Below are 16438 nucleotides of genomic sequence, written 5' to 3'. Positions count from 1 at the left end.
ATAGAAGAGTCTGTAACTCAAGAAGCTCATAGCCTAATAACCCTGCTACTTAGTTTTAAAAATATAAACCAAGTGTATATGAACCAAATGTACAAACATGTTTTAGATATAAAACAAAAAATAAACTAATAAATGTTTTGTCTAAGTGGTCTCGGTAAAAATTCAGCCATTTGGTACAAAGAATATGATTCAAGGAGGACTATATGGGGTTTTAGAATTAATGCTTAAATGTGTCTTGGTTCCACTATTAGATATAAAGGACAATCTGGGGCCACGTCCAGGCTGTTTTATTCCTATAGAAAAAGAACAAGAGTCCAACCCTAGTCCTTGAAAATGAGAAGAAAACCTAGAAGGGAACTGGAAAGCAGATTGTAGATGGAAGTTGTAAAGTTCTTCCAACTGAAACACGTTCTGTCTAAAGCAAGAAATATCACATTAATTGGGCACCTACTATGTACCAGTTTGCCACCTACTCTGTGCCAGTTCTGTACGTAAGAAATGTCATAATTTCCATTTCCAAAGATCTCTAACATCTCAGAAGTTAAGTTAGCAATCCTCAAGGATTATAAAGATAATAAGAAGCCAAAGCAGAGCTATAACTCCTGGTCTATCCTGTAATATACACCATTAGATTGCTTTTTCATCTATGTGAACACCAGTTTACCAAGTAAGCAGTTGACGTATCATAGCTAGCTGGTCAATGACGATGTGAGGTCATCAGCAGTGACTTCAGGTTAGTCATTTTTAAGTCCTGGCAGTGACAGAAAAATGCTCTTGATATTTCAGAGCCATGAGTTTAACAGGGCGGATGAAACAACTGATATCAATTAGAAACACAAATTCAGATTTTCTGGCCAACTTGAAAATAAATTGTATGCATAGACATCCATGAGTTAGAGTGGGAATCATTTACTGACTCAAGTAACTGTCTCTCAATGTCTGCAGCAAGTTAACTACCTAAGGCAAGTGAGACAAAGCACCCTCAAGAGAATTGTATTTGTTTATCCTGTTAAGTAGGCTTTTAATTGTGGTATGTCCCTTTGCCTAATCTCCTTGACATTTTAAGGGTGATGGTCAATTCTATACTTATTATTCATGCTGACAATAAATGAAACAAGGCAAAGAATTGATCTTCTACTAAAGGCCAATTATGTGCAGGAAAACAGAATGGTGAGCACAAGACTCTCTGTGCTGTCTCTGTTCTCTGCTATCTATCAAGCTAAGCCCACGTGGTTTCTTCTTTTCTAGAGGTATTGGGATTGGAGCAGAGATCATGCATCAGTCTCTGGTCCCAGAATCATCACTGCTCTGCAACCTTGGGAAGACTCTTAACCTCTATGATCAAAGTAACCGCATTCGATGTAACTGATATTCATTTACACACTTTGAGAGTGACTGAAATTTTCACATACACATTCTTTTACTTAATGTGTACATCCTCCACAAATCCTGCCATGCTGGTGATACTACCTCTGCTCTTCAGGCAAAGAAACTAAGGGTTAGAGATGGAAACTTTTTTTATCCAGGTTCCAATAAAGAACTGAACTGACCCCCCCTCCCCCCCAGTTCCACATACTGCTTACTATAGTATGTTGGTCATGGACCTCTCCACTTTGGTAAAATTAGAATTTTCTTATTTCAAATTAAAAGCAATCAGATGTTAAGAATGTTCAAATGTAACTTTCTTCTTAGTGAACTTTGCTCTAGGAGCAGCAATCAATGACTTAGATTTAACTCCTCTCCCTTCCTTTCATGCCCAACTTCTGTTAAGACCTTTTGAGTGTCTGCTATAAGATTTCTTGCCTCTTTTCTTCTATTCTCCATCCCACTGCCTAGTTCAGATGTATGCCAAAGCCTTTCCTGGGTCCTAGCCTCCTCCTCACTTCCTTTCAATCTATTCTCTCTGCACTTCTGGCTGTTTGACTTTCATTTTATAGTTCTCTTTGCTGTGAGAAACCCTTGACTCACTCCACTACTCTCCCAGGGTCAGCTCCTATGCAGCCCTCATCCCATCCCAACCCAACACCAACTGTTTTCAGCAGTCAGGCACCCGGGGTTGCTTCACGCCTCCATGCGGTTATTTCTGTCTGGAACCCTACTGTCACCTTACCAAAGAAAGAATTTTCTTTATCCTTGAAAGCTCAGCTACCCCACGACTTTCCTCCTGCTCCCTCTCCTCCTTACTCACACCCACTTCCCCTTTTAGTCAGATCTACTATTCACCCACAATTGTCAATTTTATGAAGATGACAGTGAAGAGTTCCCACAAACTGGCAAACAAGGTAAGTAAAATGATTCTCTGAGAGTTAAACCTTAAAACCAATATATAAAGAATCAAGGCAGAGAAGAGCAACGTTATCTTTAAGAGACAGAATAGTTTTCAAGCTTTAAAGATTGGGTTATAATACATGTGAAAGCTTTAGGGCCAGGTTTGCTTTGGAATTCAGAGGGTTCTTTTTTTTTTTGTAGTACAATACAACTACCTTATGTTCTATATATAATGTGTGCATGCTCAGTTGCTCAGTCCTGCCTGACTCTTTGCAACCCCAAGGACTGTAGCCCACCAGTCTCCTCTGTCATGGAATTTTCTCATGGAATATTCCAGGCAAGAGTACTGGAGTGAGTTGCCATTTCCTTACTCCAGGGGATCTTTCCAACCCAGGGATCAAATCCACATCTATTGCATCTCCTGCATTGGCATGCAGATTCTTTACCACTGCACCACCTGGGGAGCCCTTCTATATATAATATTCTCGATGTAATGCATCATGGAAATCATCAGTATTTGTACAATGAAAGTATGAACCTCACACTAAGAAGCATAAATAAAGATTATGAGTAGCTTCATGTTATTTCAGGTCACATTTGCCTTCAATTTACCACTTTTAGTTTTCAGAACTTTGAGGATTTCAGAATTGTGGATAATGGGTTGTGAACCTCTTTAAATAAACAAATTCTCCATAAGGAATGGAAGCAGTCAGCTACAGAGAAGTGAGTCAATAAGTCCACATTCAAGAAGAGGGGATTATATACAGGTGTTAGGACCCAGAAGCTGGACCACAGGGGACCATTTTGGAGGTTGCCTACCCTACAAGGGATTGTGAAGTATTCCAGGATTAGATAAACCTGAGCTGTTTTCATCCCTAGAGGAAAGGGTCAAGGAGAAAGAGTCGTTTACAGAACCTGGAAGGATAGAGTCATGTGGAGAAGGCAGCCTTGAAAGACACTGTGTCCTTGGGTTAAGGGAACAGACATCTTCTGACGACTCCATAGGTGGAAAGCAGGTGGAATAAATACCCTGACCTTTTTTTTCTCTCCTCTTCCATCTCTTGATGGACCTCTAGACTGGCAGAACCCAATTAGATGCCCTAAAGCAAGAGAGCACATTGATGTAGTTGGTTCAGGTCAAACTGCAAGGACAGAGAGTGAGTCTGGAGGGATAAATAGAAGATAGCAACCAGCACATAATACTAGTATCTGGAAAATTACCTGTCAGGGACTTTTAGGTCCCAGGGAACTTGCATTTGAAAGGTTAATTTGGTACAAGGTATTAGTACCTTTTAATGACCTATAATGGAAAAGAATCTGAAAAAGAATACACACACACACACACACACACACATATATAAAAGAAACTGAATCACTTTGCCATATGCCTAAAACTAACATCAATACTGTAAGTCAACTACAAACTACAGTTCAATAAGAAAAGGTTAACTTGAATTATGATTATTTTTAAAGCATGAGATAGCTTAACAACTGCATTATAAATTTCTGGTCATCAAGAATGGAGTCACATTTACCTCTGAATATTATGTACTAATTTGCTCATGCCAACACAGGTTCTCAAAAATTTCAGTATTTGAGAAGTGGAAGGAACCTCAACAATTACACAGTGAACACACTTTTTATTTTAAGAATGAGAAAATTGCTGAGATAATAAGTGAACTGCCTAAGACCACACAATGCTAAGCCCACATATTCCAACACTATCTGTAATTTACTAATTCCTTAATAGTCATGATAATAACTTTGCAAGTATATAACATTTGAAAGTTTACAAAGAGCTTCCACCCACATGATCTCACAATAATTCTGAGTTACTTAGAAGGTAAATGCTATTTCCATTTTATAACTCAGAGAGTGACCGACATAGATGCTATTTTCAACACAACAAAAATGCCATAATAAGCATAGAAAATAATATAGAAGTTTGGAGCTTATTGAATTCAGCCATTCATTCTCATTACATAGAATTATCTCCTCTAATTGGCTATGGCAATTCTCTGAACTACAAACTGAAGGGCTGCTCAATGAGAAACCAATATAGGATCATGTTGTATGAAAATGCTGAGAGCAATGCTGTGTTAGTTTCAGATGCACGGCAAAGTAATTCAGTTGTACATATATATGTATCTATTCATATATATATTCTTTTCCATATACCTGAAACTAACACAACATTGCTAATCAACTATACTCCAATAGAAAATAAAAAAATTTTAAAAAGAAAATGGCAAGAGCAGACTGAAAGAGATCTCAGGGAGTCTTCCAAGGGGAGAAAGGGAATAAAACAGCCCTGCTAAGGGCCTTTCCTTCTGTACCATAGATAGAGTGCCTCCTCGTGACATATCTATTGCATTATCCAGAAAACAAAGCCTATAATCTCTTGGAGGACTCTACACAATGAACATACATACACGCATACAAAAAAAAAAAAAAGCAGTAGGCTGAGGGGCAAACCGGGGTAGAATTTGAAGCCTATAATATTGTTCTAATTTAATCCACTGCTGTTTAACAAACTGCAAAACTCAATAGTTTAAAATAACATCACTTTCTATTATAGCCCACAATTTCACAGGTCAAGAATTCCTGTAGGGCTCTGCTGAGCAATTTTCCTGTTCACATAGCAATGACTGGAATGATTTAGTGATATTCAGCTGAAGGCTGACCTGGTCTGGAAGAGTCAAGAGACTATTCACATACCAGCATCTTGATGGGGTTGTTTTGAAAGTTTAGCTCACCTCTGCCTCTCTCCCTCTGTTTAGCTTCAGGGCCCTCTATGAGATATATCCAGTAGGGTAGCTGGATTTCTTACCTGGCCACTCAAGACTCCCAAAGCCTTAGAAGGCAGTCGCTGGCCTCTGTTCAAGGACCGGCCCAGAACTGGCACAGCACTAGTTCACCTGTGCAGTTTTGGTCCAAGAAGCCACAGGTTGACCCCCTTTAAAGAGAAGCCAAACAGACTCCACCAATTAGTGGGAGCAGCCCCAAAGAATTTATGACCGTCTATGGTGGTGGTGGTTTATCACTAAGTCGTGTCTGACTCTTGTGACGGCACAGAACACAGCCTGCCAGGCTCCTCTGTCCATGAGATTTCCCAGGCAAGGACACTGGAATGGATTGCCATTTCCTTCTCCAGAGGATCTTCCTGATCCAGGAATCGAATCCTGATCTCCTGCATTGCAGGTGGATTCTTTACTGACTGAGCTATACGGGAAGCCCCATGACTATCTTTAATCCCATATGATTCTTACTATAAACTGCTCCTATTTTCTCCATCTTTTCACTGTTATCACTTATTTGACATTTTTACAGTTATAACCTGAAGAAAATAATGAGGGCACAGGCTTGGGGTAATTTTTATTTCCAGGAACATGCCCCATCAACTGGAGACGTAAGTTGAAATAACTGATCTCTCTAGCATTACTGGTATGTGTGTTGTTTCACCAGCATGGGTTTAAGTGATGTAATGTATTCATAGCCTCGAAAATGATGCCCTTAATTCCTCTAACCACCTACTCATATTGCAAATGTTTACAGATTCTTCATCCCAGATATTTTAAGAATCCTTAGGCTTGTTTATTCACGTCTGTTGCTCACTTCTCTCTGCCACGGAGCTTGGGGCTATCTCATGGGAGTGGCCATTGCTTCTGTCACTCTCTCTGGTTTTGATGCTAGTTCACTTCAATCCAACTCCTGAGCACAATTATTCAGGAAATTTGTTATTGTTATTTCAATCCTCATGGTGCTATGAAGGAATGACCCTCCCTTTCCAAATGAAAAGGACAAAACTTCCTCTCTATTTTTATTCTTACAGAAGATGTGTCTCTTTGTGAAGCTGCCCAGCTGTCCAGTGTTCAGTTCAGTTGCTCAGTCGTGTCCAGCTCTTCGGGACCCCGTGGACTGCAGCACACCAGGCCTCCCTGTCCATCACCAACTCCCGGAGTTTACTCAAACTCATGTCCATTGAGTCAGTGACTCCATCCAGCCATCTTATCCTCTGTCGTCCCCTTCTCCTCCTGCCTTCAATCTTTCCCAGCATCAGGATCTTTTCAAATGAGTCAGTTCTTTGCATCAGGTGGCCAAAGTATTGGAGTTTCAGCTTCAACATCAGTCCTTCCAATGAATATTCAGGACTGATCTCCTTTAGGATGGATTGGTTGGATCTCCTTGCAGTCCAAGGGACTCTCAAGAGTCTTCTCCAACACCACAGTTCAAAAGCATCAATTCTTTGGCACTCAGATTTCTTTATAGTCCAACTTTCACATCCTCTCATGACTACTGGAAAAACCATAGCTTTGACCAGATGGGCCATTGTTGACAAAGTAATGTCTCTGCTTTTGAATATGCTGTCTAGGTTGGTCATAACATTCCTTCCAAGGAGTAAGCATCTTTTAATTTCATGGCTGCCATCACCATCTGCAGTGATTTTGAAACCCCCCAAAATAAAGTCTGCCACTGTTTCCATTGTTTCCCCATCTATTTGCCATGAAGTGATGGGACCAGATGCCATGATCTTAGTTTTCTGAATGTTGACCTTTAAGCAAACTTTTTCACTCTCCTCTTTCACTTTCCTCAAGAGGCTCCCTAGTTCTTCCCTTTCTGCCATTAGGGTGGATGTCACCTGCATATCTGAGGTTATTGATATTTCTCCCAGAAATCTTGATTCCAACTTGTCCTTCATCCATCTCAGCGTTTCTCATGATATACTCTGCATATAAGTTAAATAAGCAGGGTGATAATATACAGCCTTGATGTACTTCTTTTCCTATTTGGAACCAGTCTGTTGTTCCATGTCCAGTTCTAACTGTTGCTTCCTGACCTGCATACAGGTTTCTCAAGAGGCAGGTCAGGTGGTCTGGTATTCCCATCTCCTTCAAAATTTTCCAAAGTTTATTGTGATTGACACAGTCAAAGGCTTTGTCATAGACAATAAGGCAGAAATAGATGTTCAGAAATAGATGTTTTTCTGGAACTCTCTTGCTTTTCAATGATCCAGTGTATGTCGGAAATTTGATCTCTGGTTCCTCTGACTTTTCTAAATCCAGTTTGAACATCTGGAATTTCACAGTTCACATATTGTTGAAGCCTGGCTTGGAGAATTTTGAGCATTACTTTCCTAGCGTGTGAGATGAGTGCAATTGTGCAGTAGTTTGAGCATTCTTTGGCATTGCCTTTCTTTGGGATTGGAATGAAAACTGACCTTTTCCAGTCCTGTGGCCACTGCTGAGTTTTCCAAATTTGCTGACATATTGAGTGCAGCACTTTCACAGTGTCATCTTTTAGGATTTGAAATAGCTCAATTGGAATTCCATCACCTCCACTAGCTTTGTTCATAGTGATGCTTCCTAAGGCCCACTTGACTTCACATTCCAGGATGTCTGGCTCTAGGTGAGCAATCACACCATCATGATTATGTGGGTCATGAAGATCTTTTTTGTACAGTTCTTCTGTGTATTCTTGCCACCTCTTCTTATTATCTTCTGCTTCTGTTATGTCTATACCATTTCTGTCCTTTATTGAGCCCATCTTTGCATGAAATGTTCCCTTGACATCGCTACTTTTCTTGAAGAGATCTCTAGTCTTTCCATTCTATTGTTTTCCTCTGTTTCTTTGCACTGATCACTGAGGAAGGCTTTCTTATCTCTCCTTGCTATCCTTTGGAACTCTGCATTCAAGTGGGTATATCTTTCCTTTTCTCCTTTGTTTTTTGCTTCTCTTCTTTTCACAACTATTTGTAAGGCCTCCTCAGACAGCCATTTTGCTTTTCTGCATTTCTTTTTCTTGGGGATGGTCTTGATCCCTGTCTCCTGTATAATGTACGAACCTCTGTCCAATGTCACCGTATGTTTTATTCCGCTACGCAGAGCCAGGTACCTTGGGGTGCTGATGCAGCCAGGGAAGTTGGCACTAGAGGAGCTCCCTCACCTACATGGCTACAAGTTATGTTCGGATCCCTCCTCCCAGACTTTGATTAGACAACTGTGCTATCGATGGCTCAGGGTATAACCTTCCCCTTTACTTATGGTGTGTCCTCTCTCAGGACTGCTGTCTGCCCATTTCCCCCCACCCCAGCTTCTCTTAGGACGTGCCATCTCCCCATCCCTCACTCCCCTCTCTGCAGTCTCTCATGTATGTCTCTATACCCTGAACTTTGATGTTCATAGAGTTCTTTAGTTACCCTTCTGAACTCCCTTCAAGCTCTAAATAAATCAATAAATGCAAACAGATGTGTGATGTGTGTCTGCATGTTTGGGGGTGAGATAGAGTGTCTAAATCCCTTCAACAGAAACATCTTTTTTACAGTCCCTGTCAAACAAAATTTTTAGATTGTTGCATTCTTTTCAAACCATATATAAACCCCATTTACTTCACCTTTGCCTTGGCTAGAAACCTGAGTTGGAAGAAAAATAATTTCTGCATTTATTTCCAGTATAGAGAATTCTCTTTCTTATTTATCATTCAGGGGACTAAACCAAAATCTGCTGTCCCTCAAAGTCCATTCTGATTGGTCTGGTTATGAACACAGGTGCTTGGCACAGAGTAGGGCCCATTTGCTGTTTCTGCACAGCCTGGGGTGGAGACTGGGATTGTCTGATTCCTTTTTTGGGGGTATATAATTGGTTTGCAATACTGTGTTAGTTTCTGCTGTATACATATATTCCTCTCCTCCCCAGTCCACCCCTCTAGGTCATTACAGAGCACTGAGTTGAGTTTCCTGTGTTATATAGCAACTTCCCTTTAGCCATCTATTTTACACATGGTAGTGTACATATATCAATGCTACTCTCTCAAATTGCCCCCCGCCCCCTGCCATTCCCCCACTGTGTCTACAAGTCCCTTCTCTGGTTCTTTTAAAGACTGAAGTTTGGGAAATATGATTGCCAGTGTTCCTCCCAAATCCTCAAGTTAGGTTGTTGACATGCATGGGGAAGATCTGTCCCTCAGGAAGGATCTGTAGTGTCAGGACCCTTCTAAGGATGATCACAATGATTTGAGAATGTACCACCAGCAGAATCAGTGTGTGAGTTTGTCCCTTTTTCTCCTTCACACATAGAGAGAGCACAAAAAGGGGCCCTGGCATTGGATAAACTGCGTTCTCAAGTCATTCAGCCTTACGAACAGTTTGATAATTCTAATTATACATGAATCATCTGTGTCTGATTTGTTTCATCAACATTTGTCTCAGTTAGTTACCATTACATATTTTGAGTTCTCACAGCATTGTAAATGCACAACCCCATGGACTGTAGCCTGTCAGATTCCTCTGTTCGTAGAATTTTCCAAGCAAGTAGGTTGCCTACTCCAGTGGTGTCAGGAAGCATTTAACAATAGGCTTCCTGTGTGCTGTTTTGGATCTGTCAGGAACCCTCTGGCCCTTATTGATTCATTTCTCATTATGGTGATAAGTACCCTCTTCCTTTTTATGAACCATAGGGTAAAAGGAGATTGTTTGCAACTCTCTCTTTGATAGGGATCGTCTTATGTTTTCTAAGTCTGGAATTTTAATCTTTATCTGTGCTGAGAATAACCACCTTGTAAGACAGTATATATGTGCACGCCATGTTGATTAAAACACCTTTGCTCCATCAGAGCTTTGGTCCCCGTGTCTTTCTTTCTATTCTTTCTGTCTCTCTCTCTCTCTCTCTCTCTCTCTATTTATGGCTAATTCCTTGGAGCTTGGAGGCCCACTGAGCTCACTTTCTTGCCCGGGCTTCTAAGGCCCACTTGAGAGGGCACCTGGTGCCTACGTGCAGCAGCGCAAGCCCTAAGAACAGGGCTCTATTGGCTTTCCGCGTAAACCAGGGGATATCAGCCTCTTTCTCTCTCTTACTTTCTTATCGTTGACTCTGGACCACCAGGTTCCGGTCCATTAAAGGACCAAGACAGTGGACCTTCTTGACCCAGGGATCAAATCTGTGCTTCCTGCGGCTTCTACATTGGCAGGTGAATTCTTCACCACTGTGCCACCAGGCTTCCCAAGAAGCTCTGTCATTCATCGCTGAATGTTCTTTTGCCTTGTGCTTTTTTGGGTCTCTTTTGACACCAACATCATCTCTCCCCTAGAGGTGCAAATATCCTGATCTCAGAACAAATTAGATTCTGTAAAACGCCCCAGGCAGTTTCAAAGAAGGAAGGAGGGAAGGGGAAACTGAGGGCAGTTTGGCAAGAAATAAGAGGGTCTTTAAAAGAGATTTCCCACAGCCCCCACTGCAATCTCCTTACTGTCTGTTGACAGAAAGTTCCTGGTAGGTCCCTGTGAATCTCCTAAATGTGTGTGTGTGTGTGTGTGTGTGTGTGTTTTAAACAAAAACAATTTAATGAATTTTTTCTTGTTATCAATGCAATACACATTCATGATAGGAAATGTGGAATTTCCATATAAGAAAACAGAATATTTTTTAAATATCATTGGAAATAAATTCTATTGACACTATGGTAAATATTCTCCATGTTTGTTTTTTTTCTGTATATATAAACAGATTTGATAGCACATGGATCACACCATACATTGTTTTGTAACCAACTTTCTCATCGGACAAACTATCTTGAATAATCTTAGTATTCATATAAGTAATTTTTTAGATAATCATTTAAAATAGATTATAGCATCTCAGTTTATGGATTCACCATTATTTCACTATTTGCATGCATGCATGCTCAGATGTTCAGTCATGTCTGATTCTTTGCAATCCATGGACTATAGCCCATCAGACTCCTCTGTTCATGGAATTTTCCAGGCAAGAATACTGGAGTGGGGTTGCCATTTCCTCCTCCAGGGGATCTTCCTAACCCAAGGTTTGAACCCATGTCTCTTGTGGCTTCTGCATTGCCAGGAAGATTCTTTACCACTGAGCCACCTGGGAAGTCCCATTTCACTATTTACTTACTGATAAAAATGTAGGTTGCTCTATGTTTCAGTCTTATAAATTATACTGTGTGGAAAATGCTGTATAAATGCATCTGAAAATACACCTATTTTTTTCTTAAAATCAACACCAAACTCCTACCTGTGCAATTATTGGGTCAAAGAGTTTGCACACTTTAGGAATTTTGATACATAGTACTAGCTCTCTATTGAAAGTGGGTTCAAATCATCTTGAGTAATAATACAGTGAATATTATCATTATTTATAATTTTTGCCAACCTAATTAAAACTAGCATTTGTTTAATTTGTAATTCTTAAATAACTAGTTAAATTGAGTATTCACCCCTTTATATACTACTATTTTCATTTCTTCTTTTGATAAGTGCTTTTTCATTTATCTATTAAAAATATTTATCAAATATACAATACGTGTCAGATGAATTATTTGGTCATACATCTTTTTCTAGTTATCTATTAGGATGTCTTCATTAGTCTTACTGATTTGATTCAGCTCTTTATGTAGTGATGATATTACCACCTCTGTCTTATATACTGCATGTTCTATTTCCAGGGTTTTTTTTTTTTTTTTGGCTTGTGTCTGATGATTTTGTGGGGTTTTTTCCTTATGTACAGAGTTGGTGGCTCAGCTGGTAAAGAATTCACCTGCAATGCAGGAAACGTGGGTTCGATCCATGGTTTGGGAGGATGCCCTGGAGAAGGGAACGTCTACCCACTCCAGTATTCTGGCCTGGACAATTCCATGGACTATATATTCAAGGGGTCACAAAGAGTTGGACACGACTGAGTGACTTTCACTTTTGTTCTCCTTATGTACAGAGCTTATATTTTAATGTAATCAAACACTGAAATGTGTGTGTGTGTGTGATTTGTCTTCTTAATTAGAAAGGTCTTTACCATAAATAAAGAAATAAAGGAAAGTGAGGTGTTTAGAGTCATTAAGTTGATTTATATCCTCAGTTATTTTATTAGATGCTAGAGACTGGCATGGCTATAATTATTTGGAAAGTAACTTAAACATTATTACAAGCTGTTCAGAAAGCTGTTGATTTCAGATAGCTTGATGGAGTCTGAGATTGGCCTAATTAATATTGAGAACTAATCTATATCACATTCTTGGAACTGTAATTACATTTGGGTAAATGTCTTTACCTCAGCACAATCCCTCTGATAGCCTCATCTGATTCCACATAAAGTGAGAAAATGGAATAGAATAATATCAAATTAACAACATTAAAGAACACAGAGTCCATGTATTTTACTAAAAATGCCTTAACATAACCTGTTCACAGCATAAGCCCACTTAACTTAGGAAAGCCTTACCCTGACCACTGGCATAGATTAGGTCAGATATGCCTCTAATGCCTTATCATGACACCTCATTCCTCTCTTTCAAGCCACATGTGGAAATGGCAATCATTAGACAATTGCAGAATCACTGGTTTAATGTTGGCCTCTGCTATACTATAAGCTCTGTGAGGTACCCCTGCTTTGCTGGTTACTACATGCCCAAGCCAGGCTTCAGCAATACGTGAACCATGAACTTCCAAATGTTCAAGCTGGATTTGGAAAAGGCAGAGGAACCAAAGATCAAACTGCCAACATCTGCTGGATCATCAAAAAAGCAAGAGAGTTCCAGAAAAACATCTATTTCTGTTTCATTGACTATGCCAAAGCCTTTGACTGTGTGGATCACAATAAACTGTGGAAAATTCTGAAAGAGATGGGAATACCAGATCACCTGACCTGCCTCTTGAGAAACCTGTATGCAGGTCAGGAAGCAACAGTTAGAACTGGACATGGAACAACAGACTGGTTCCAAATAGGAAAAGGAGTTCGTCAAGGCTGTATATTGTCACCCTGCTTATTTAACTTATATGCAGAGTACATCATGAGAAACACGGGGCTGGAAGAAGCTCAAGCTGGAATCAAGATTGCCAGAAGAAATATCAATAACCTCAGATATGGAGATGACACCCACCCTTATGGCAGAAAGTGAAGAGGAACTAAAGAACCTCTTGAGATAAGTGAAAGAGGAGAGTGAAAAAGTTGACTTAGAACTCAACATTCAAAAAACTAAGGTCATGGCATCTGGTCCCATCACTTCATGGCAAATAGATGGGGAAACAATGGAAACAGTCGCTGACTTTTTTTTTTTTTTGCTCCAAAATCACTGCAAATGGTGATTGCAGCCATGAAATTAAAAGACGTTTACTCCTTGGAAGGAAAGTTATGACCAACCTAGACAGCATATTCAAAAGCAGAGACATTAATTTGCCAGCAAAGGTCCGTCTAGTCAAGGCTATGGTTTTTCCAGTAGTCACGTATGGATGTGAGAGTTGGACTATAAAGAAAGCTGAGCGTCGAAGAATTGATGCTTTTGAACTGTGATGTTGGAGAAGACTCTTGAGAGTCCCTTGGACAGCAAGGAGATCCAACCAGTCCATCCTAAAGGAAATCAGTCCTGGCTGTTCATTGGAAGGACTGATGTTGAAGCTGAAATTCCAATACTTTGGCCACCTGATGGAAAGAGCTGACTCATTTGAAAAGACCTTGATGTTGGGAAGATTGAAGGCAGGAGGAGAAGGAGACGACAGAGGATGAGATGGTTGGATGGCATCACCGACTCAATGGACATGAGTTTGAGTGAACTCCAGGAGTTGGTGATGGACAGGGAGGCCTGGCATGCTGCGGTTCATGGGGTCGCAGAGTCGGACATGACTGAGCGACTGAACTGTACTGAACTGAACACGCCCAAGACCTAAAACAGAGTTGGTACTGAAGACAGCTGGTTCTCAGAAGGATTGAATATCTGAATTAATGGGCCCTTTCTTTGTGGAAATGGGACTTTCATCTTACCTTTTTAACTGGTATTTCTAATCAGGCTGGGGGATATTACAAACTAAGGCCCTGGGCTAAATTTAGCCAGACCCATTCATTTCTACATTGTCCATTGTTGCTTTCCTGCCAGCTACAGAATTGCATAGTTGCATCTGGCCTGCTAAGCTTAAAACATGTATTAGCTGGCCTTTTATAGAAAATTTTCTGACCCCTGCATTAGATAAGTGATTTTACTCAATATCATCATTCCCAACAGTCACACTGGCGTCACTTCTCAATTCATTTTTTGTAGTGCGCTGAAGAAATACTGATCCTGTACTTTGAACCCCTTGCATAGGCTCGGTTAATAAACAGGCAAGAACAAACTTTGCAGCTCAGACTGTGACTGATGTAGAGAGGCTAGGGACAAGCCTAATGAACTCCTTTCTTGACCTGAAAAGAAAGAACTCTACATAGGGCAGTAAATCTAGCAACAAAATCCTAAACGCCAAAAAATTTCATATGCTAAACTTCTGATAATTTTATTGTGAGAATAACTTTCTCTTATAGAAATTTGTTGTTCATGGAATTTGAAAGACCTTGAAAAGACAGTCCTCACTCTTAATATAAATGTATTACCTATTAATACTGGATCTGTCAGCTACACCTAGGAGGTTGTCCTCCAGGTCTCAGAGGTTCTTAGAGTTCTAGTTCTAAACACCAGGGACATTTCCTGTGCAGGAAGCTATCTTTCCTCCATGTAGCTACTTAGTACACCCACTGGACCTGCTAAAGCAGCAACTTCTTATCTGGATTTTATACAACCATGCCTGAGGTGTGACATGATGGTAGGCTAGCAGAACAATTAGATGGTGCCAAAATCTTACCATTGAAAAGATACTCAGAAAGACTCATGCAGCCTTTATAAGCACAAGGAAACTTGGCAAAGGAAACCTGAGTAAATCTCTTTTAGTTGTATTTTGAAACTGAAACACTGATGCTAAATTACAGATGAGGCTGGACTCTGTGGCTTAGGCTAGAGATTCAATGAATTTCCCCAATTGAAAACAGTATCTTAGCTGATTCAATACAATCTAATGTTCCATCTCCCAACAAAGTTCTAAAGGAGATGGATGTAGAGAAAGATAGATACCAAGAGAAAGTACTGAACTTGCCTGCATGTCAGCATGGCAGGCATCTACATCAAGGCTGGGATGTCAGAGAAGAGAGCTCAAGAAGGAAATGTACCCAGGTACTGGGTTTCAGGTCAAGGCTCCTGCTCAGGCCACCAGGTATAGGAAGGAAAAGAAAAAATTAGCTACTCCTGATCTTCTGGTGCTCGATGAGTCTATCCATTAGAAATAGGGCCCACAAGGTGTCTTGGAGCCTGGTTTTGAGATGAGTTTTCCTCCTACTTTTGGAGAGCAGGAATAGGGGACAGTTAATGATACAGCTTCCTTTTCCATACAGGCCCATCCTCTTGGTCAGGAAAAGGCTATTTCTTTGAAGTAAAGTTGCAAGGGATAGCAATAAAAGGAATACGACTTGATTTCCATTTATTACTCAGGTGACCTCAGGGGCAGAGTGACTCACCAAAGACAGAATTCAAATGCTCTGGGACATTTGAGACCAAAGCTATTTTTACATCACCCCTTTAAGTGGGAGAAAAATGGGACACAGGAGGAGAGACTCTTCAGGGCCCTCGTTTGCTCTGATTCTTCTGATCCTTTGCTGTCTGAAAGGCTGGCAGAGATAGAGAAACTGCCTTGAAAGGCAGGCACACTGACGGTGAGGCATATTCACTGATAACCTGAGCACAGAGGAGGAAGAAAATCCACAAGAATCAGGAACTCAAACATGAGAATAGCTTACAGCTATGGAATATAGAGACATATATCTGAATAAGGCCTGTGAGTCAAGGCATCAGGAAGACAGAGAGCTATGTTCCAGAAACTTGGCTTAAGGGGGAAGATAATGCAGGTTAACTTGACATCCACTTTGGGAACAGTCCAATCCTAAATGGTTAAAAGCCAAATATTTTGGTGTTTAAAGTTAACTCTCAGTTAAGGGATGTAAAGGATTCGATCGCCTCAGAATCATAGCTAACATGGAGAGTAGTTGCTAAAGCAGGGTCTAATGGTATTCACAGTGTGAGTGTCCTTTCTCAGCATCCAACAACTTACCAACAGTGGACCCAGAGTCATTATTTTTGCCCAGAATTCATGTTTCTTATTAACCTTCGCCAGCATTAGGGTGCTTCTGGGAAAAATAAGCTGTGTAAAACAGATATTTGAAGATGAGGGGGAAGAAGGGCTATTTAATTGCCATATGTGGCAAAATTTATTTGGATTTGAAATTCCTTTTTTTTGTTTTTTTGGTTTTTTTTTGCTATCCAGTGGGGTACTGGGAGATCATACTGTTCATGGGGTTCTTGTGGCAAGAACACT

The sequence above is a fragment of the Cervus canadensis genome, chromosome 3 (genome assembly GCF_019320065.1).
Source record: "Cervus canadensis isolate Bull #8, Minnesota chromosome 3, ASM1932006v1, whole genome shotgun sequence".
NCBI lineage: Eukaryota > Metazoa > Chordata > Mammalia > Artiodactyla > Cervidae > Cervus > Cervus canadensis.
This window is presented reverse-complemented; position numbering follows the sequence as displayed.